General features: G+C 42.7%; 1 long non-coding RNA gene across 1 annotated transcript; it reads right to left on the bottom strand.

Moving 5' to 3' along the window:
• Nucleotides 1-3,131: 3,131 nt before the first annotated feature.
• On the bottom strand, nt 3,132-6,656 carry LOC148595578 (uncharacterized). The gene is made up of 4 exons (XR_015913130.1): nt 6,498-6,656; nt 5,326-5,394; nt 4,316-4,408; nt 3,132-3,211 (listed from the first exon to the last, which is right to left on the bottom strand). It is a non-coding gene; the product is annotated as an uncharacterized LOC148595578 (long non-coding RNA).

Raw genomic sequence — 6,656 nt, 5'->3', positions numbered from 1 at the left:
ATACCACTTGGATGAGGGCAATTCAGGCCAACTCTCCACATACCCAGAAAAGGGAGGGAGGAATCACTTCTTAAATGCAACTATCACTGCTGAGTCCAGAAGCTACATTAGACACCAAACACATCAGCAGTTCATCCAGTTCAACATGAAAATAACAGAAACACCTTGTGCACTGGCCAAACTTGGCACTATTCTCTCCAACTGCTTCAACACACTTCCCTAGCTTACCTCAAGAAAATGTCATTTTGGGAGTGCACAAAGACAAGACAGACAGGAGCACACTTCCACAACCCTTTGGTGAAAATTAAAATGGGAGAGAGGTTCTTTCCTCTTCTCTCCCTCTTCCTTGGAAGGATAGACGGTGTGAAAGGACAGGCGTCCGGTGGCCCTGGCCTAATAACTTCTTTGCTCTTTAGGTAACTGCAGCATTCGTAGAAAGGATGGTGGAAGCTCATGCAAAACACATAATCCTCCTAAAATGCCTTTTTTTCTGCCTCTCTCACATTTAAGAAGGGAAAGGCAAATTAAAATATACAAAGACATACAACAACTAGTTGTATTGCAGGAAGAAGACAAAGCTCATCACATATGAAAAAATGGTCATCGATCTCTTCCACTCTTAAAAAGAAATTAAGTAGTTCTGTTCCTCTTCATAGCCGTGTCATATGCAAGAGATAAAACATAACTGTTCTTTTCCAGCACTCATGAGGATTCAACCGGACAAGTTAGTCCTCCTGCATGGAGGGACACTGCATGGAAGAGAAATGAACAAGCTCATCTAAGCTTACATGATCCTTCGGCAGAGCAGCTCAAGTGCCTCAGCATCCTCTTGAAGATGCTGCTAGTCCTAGCTGTTTAAAAAGTCCTACCGAGGACTTCAGCTGTTTCCATTTGGGCCCTGACTAGGATGATGGAGTTCCAAAAGCCCTTGGTTAAAAGGGATGCAGGCGCCCTCATATCCCCCTGAAATCAGGACAGCGGCCCGCATCCTGCACTCCCTCAGGGGCACCATGACCCTCCTTTCCCAGCTCCATCCGCCCAAGAGTGCTCCCACAGCACTTCCACAGCATCCCCAACACCTCCAGCCCCATGAAGGAGGAGCCGCTGGGGGCCGCCAGTGGCCAGCCAGGGTCAGGGCCGCCTGGGACGTGGGCAGAGCTAAGGCTTTGGGAAAGCAGCTTTCAGGGGGAGGTTTGTTCCAGAGCGGGGGGCTATAGAAGGAGCCTGGCAGGCCCCCCCCCACGCCTTGGGGAGGATGGGAAGCCCCATTGTTGGGTGTCGTCGCCAGGGGCCACCTGGTTCCGTGATGCCCTCGGGACCCAAGGTGCCCAGCGCAGGGCAAGCGGCCCTCAGGGCACCTCTGGAGCCCAGCGCGGCTGCTTTGTGCTGCAGCAGCACCAATGGCTCTTGGCCTACGGCTCTCCCTTGGACAAGCAGTGGCAGGGCCAGTGCTCGCCCTTCTGCTCCTCTGGCTTCCCGCCTACAACCCTCCAGACTTGCGGGACGCTTCTCCCCTCCTGCAACCCCCGGCCCTGCTGCTCAGCTCCCTGGGCCCTCATGGACACGTCTCGCACAGACTGGACACAGAGCACTGCAGCTCCTGCTTACAGAGCAAAACTAGCAATCGGCGGTACCAGACAGCCCCCGCAGCAAAGCGGCAGCCACAGGCCCCACCACAATGCTCCTGCTCCATGGACCCTGCCTGCGTCAAGAACACAGCTCACTGCTCGGGGAAGTCTGTGCTGCAGCCAGCCCTCCTGCCAGGAAGAACGCCACCAGCCACAGCCTCCAGCTTCATGACAATGCACTGCTCATCAGCTCCATGCGCTGCTCCTGCGTGCCTTCATCACAGCTTGACCATGGAGATGTCTGCGCAGGATATGCAGCTGCCAGGGCTTGGGCCACGCGTTTACCTGAGCCACGCGGGGCAGCCGCTAGAGCTGGGCTGTCATGCACACCTCAAGGCACTGGGCTTAACTGCAGCTGGAGAAACTCTGCCCTACGTCAACCACCACCGTGACAAGAGCAGCTCACACTGCTCAACACCTATAAACCCAGCTATGATCTATGCTATGAATACCTTACGCATAACTCTTGCCAGCTCTGCTTTAGATTCCGGCCTGCATGTGTTTCAAATGCACTTTAAAATCCATAATTGGGATTACCAGTTTTCAACTGCACTCAGTTTTAAAGTTTCATCTCAATTCACCTAAACAACCTAAATAAGCTTTACTAATAAATGTTTAGTTGTGTCCAACTTCTAGCCCTTGCACACATTAAACAAATGACTAAGTGATGAAGGATTAATCACTGATGCTCTTAACATCTCAGTTCTACATGTAAGCTTTTGGTTCTTAAGTTTCCACCAGTGACAAATCTATATGCAAACAAAGACCTTAGTAATAACATCATACACCAGATTCTACATCTTGGTATACTTTTTATCATAAAGGATCTTCTATAGTTCGGTGAGAGCATGCAGATGCACATCAGTTCATAAACAGAGAAGGAAAAGCAGTTCAACTCTAATTTATTCTATCCTCATTTATAGACATTTCGCTGAGAAATTGCACGTGCATGTTAATAAGGAAGTAAGAAAGTGATATTTTAATACTAAGTTATCTGGGTACCAATATCTTCACAAGATCTCTTTGAGTCAATTAGTCTTTGTTTCCTTTTAAGTATTCTCCAAGAACACAAACTGAGCTTCCTATAGATTTTCTATGAGGCTATTTGTGTCCACTCCATTCAAATCAAAAATACTACATTATCTGCTGAACTGACCGTGCATTTTAAAGCGCTCAGACTCTTATGCACTCAAAAAAACCTGAGTCTGCATAAACGACCTCTCAGTTGCTTTCTCCCAGAGTGGTCCTTGAGCACCCTTGATTCTCCTCTAAATTTTAGAAATATTAGACTCCAAGTTAGAGATGGAGAAGACGAAAGTGAAATTCACAAATACTGATAGGAAAAGGAACAAAAAGCAACAAAAGCCAGATGTGCATATTTATTCTGGGGCATAGTCCAACAGCCTCTGCCATTATAAAAGCAGAGGCCTCTATTAGCACTTAGCAAGGTACTCTTAGGGTTTTCTACTTAAATCAGAACATACCATTATCTTCCTGTAGACAGCCATGACATTTTCATCATCAAAGGGGAGAAAACCACACAGCAGAGCATATAGCAGTACTCCCATGCTCCAAATATCCGCCTAAAAACACAAGAGTGATATAACTTAGTGATAGATCATATTGTCCAGCTTCAGCTAAGTCCATATACAACCAATGAGAAGCAGCACTCTGCCTTCTGGACAGAAATCTTCTATTCTCTAGCGCAAGCATACAATTTGAATTCAATTATCCTTCTGCTAAAACTGCTTAAAACAAGTGTCCTCCCCCAGGTCATCAGGAGTAGGTTTTTCAAATTTTGATAGAGAAAGAAATTGTTGCATTATGTTTAATATACAAGGAAGTTTGCTTAAAAAAACAACAAATTCAAACTCATCAGATGGAACTAGTAAAGTAGCATCTATACAGTAAAGCAGCACCTGTGCCTGTGTAAACACAACCACTCTAAAGTTCTGCAAGACACTATTTGGCATGATGAGGTCCATATAACTCACTGATACCAAGATTTTCACTAAGAAAAAAGAAAAAGGAGACTGAAAGGTATGGAAGTCATAAAGAAAGAGCTCAGGTCCAACACAGGGGTACAAAAATATGACAGGAAATACTGACATCATTGCAATAAAGCAACAATTTAGAACTTTCGTGGGGATTCTAGTTCTAATGGATTAAAAATGGATGTAGCTGGTCCCAGTGCTCTAGATATGAAATTTGAGCAAGACATTAACATTTTTTCTTCTCACATTTACTACATCACACAGCATAAAATAGAAAAACTTCCATACATTAACTTCAAGTCAAACAAGCCTGATGGCTTGTGTATGAGACACTAAACGAGACTGCATAGAAGTCTGGGAGGTGTGATGGGTCATTAACAAAATCTAACACTTCTTGAAAGAATTTGCAGCAGAGGAAAGAGTTAAGGTAACATTTTGCAGCATATAAAACAAAGCAACTTATGGAAACCCTGAAAGACTAGTCAGAGAGGAACTGCATAGGCAACAGCATAACCTGTGACCAGTAGAGTACAGTATGTGTTTTTCTGGTCTGTGACTTTTAAGGTTAGCTTCTCAGAATTACTTAGGCAATATTATAGAAGAATATTTGAGAGAGAAGTTAAGTGTACATATCTGAAGCTCGCAACCTTAAAAACTCCAGGGAAAAAGAAAAAAAGCAACTGTGCTACATACCTCTGAGCCAATATACGCTTTGCCTTGAATTAGCTCTGGTGCTGCATAAGCTGGGCTTCCACAGCATGTGTTAAGGTGATAATCAAGGCCACCCTAGAATACCACAGAAAAGTCAGTCACACAGAAGCAGTAGACTTAGACTGCATTAAAGTCTTCTGATAAAGAGGCATTAAAGGCCATGGTGGCTTCGTTTTGCTCTGCTGTGCACTTGAGTTGACCTCGTCTTTTGTTTTGATATAATCTATTACTTCAGTAAATGCAAATTGTTCAAGACTGAGCATTCATGTGTTACCTTCAGAAATTAACAGTCTTCAGCTCCTAATCTAAGAATGAGAGTTTCCTTCACAATTGTGAGGGGCGTAAAAGTAGGAAACTTGGAAGAACACGATCCAAGAGCTACCGGGCATGAGGCAACCTGGCTATCTACACCAATATTTAATGAAATAGCTTCCTGACAAACCAGTGATTTTCACTACTACATTAAAATTTGGTTACTACTGCATTAAAATGTGGTTAAATTTACCACAGGGAAAAAGGCTTCTATAAAACAATTTTAAACACAGGAAACAATTCAATTCAAGTATATGGAACTAAGGAATCATCCTTAGTTGTCACCTGCAAAAAGATATTTGCTTGCATCCATAATTTCCACATACATACAGATCTTTCAAATAAAGGCATATGTGGTTTAAAATAACAGAGAATGTGCACACCAGCTTATTTATATTCAGGATTATTATTCATATACTATAGGATAATCTCCACGTTAGAGTATAATAAAGGATGAGGTGCAAGAAGGGAAAATAATTTAAGAGTTTGCTCTATCACATATGCAGTTAAGGCCCTACCAACTGAAAAACAGCTGTATCATGAACATGCGAACAGCTTGAATATAGCATTCAATTTCATTGTCCATACAATTTCATTGTACTGTGATGTCAAATACACATCTTTACACGTGTGTAGTATTTGACTTAGTTCTACATTGTGAAAGTAACTCATACGCCTACCTTTGGTTTTGCACAAAGTCCGAAGTCTGTCAGCTTCAAATTCTGTTCATCATCAATGAGCAAATTTTCCTGATATAAAAGAAAGTGATAATGAATGCTCTTCACATAATTATCCAAGAAACCACTTTGTCTTTCACCTTATATGTTCTTATTTCCTCCTGCCACTAGCAGCTAGAATCTTAACTTCCCCTTTGGAGATTCGAATTACTTGCTAATGAGTATATACTGTATTTCAGAAGATAAATAGAAGTCCAGATCTACTGAAAAGCACTTGGGAGACCTTGGCAGACAGCAAGCTGAACATGAGCCAGCAGCGTTCTCATGGGCCGTATTAAAAGAAGCATAGCCAACAAATGGGGAGAAGTTACTACAAGCCTCCCTTCGGTGCTTTTTGGAACACAACTAGAATACTGCATCTAGTTTTGGGCCATGCAGTACAGGATAGATAAGAAAAGTGAAGCAAGTGCTTGGCCATGAAGCTGCTCTGGAGCTGGAGCACTTGCCCCTTGAGAGGAGACAGAGAACGATGTTCAATCAAAAAAGATTTTAAGAGTGATGGGGCATGAAACACCTCATAGCAGCCTTTTAATATATCTAAATCAAGGGTAGGAAGACAGAGACAAGCTCTACACAAAGTGATAGACAGGCATAAGCACAAACAAGAGACATTCAGACTGGATGTAGGAAAGAGCTTTTTTCCTTATGAGGGCAGTGAAGGACTGAACTTCATTTTCTTATGCTGAAGTGAAGGATATAGGAAGGGGATAGGAGGATGTGCCTCACCCTACACCTTCTTTATAGGCACTATTTTTTTTCCCTTGAGGTTTGAAAATAGAGTAGTTGGAACAGACAGGTAACATAATGGTTCTCTCAAGACACAAACTGAAAAAAAAAGACAATGGCTAATTGAAATCACAGTTAAAGCCATGACTGTGCTTCATTCTTACCTAGCATTTGTCAGATCCAGACATCCAGCTCTACTGAGGAATATAGCAGTAGCAAGTAGAAATAATGTATTTTCAAAATTATAGAAAATGGCCTGCTATGCATAAGATAATGGAAAAAAATATAACTCATTTCAGCCATTAATGGCAAAATAAAATACCATAGCGGTTATTTTGAGTATTAAGTAATTGACCATATTAAGTATTTTGAGCACTACACAGGCTTACTGGTTTGAGATCCCTGTGAACATATCCCTGACTGTGAACATAACCAATCGCTGCAACAATTTGCCGAAAAAATACACGAGCTTCCTCTTCTGAAAGGCGGTCCTTAGAAATGATGTAATCAAACAGCTCTCCTCCAGGACAATACTGTACGACAACAAG

The sequence above is a fragment of the Tinamus guttatus genome, unplaced genomic scaffold (assembly GCF_059628265.1).
Source record: "Tinamus guttatus ecotype Peru unplaced genomic scaffold, ASM5962826v1 Tinamus_guttatus_pri_ptg000087l, whole genome shotgun sequence".
Classification (NCBI taxonomy): Eukaryota; Metazoa; Chordata; class Aves; order Tinamiformes; family Tinamidae; genus Tinamus; species Tinamus guttatus.
This window is presented reverse-complemented; position numbering and strand designations above follow the sequence as displayed.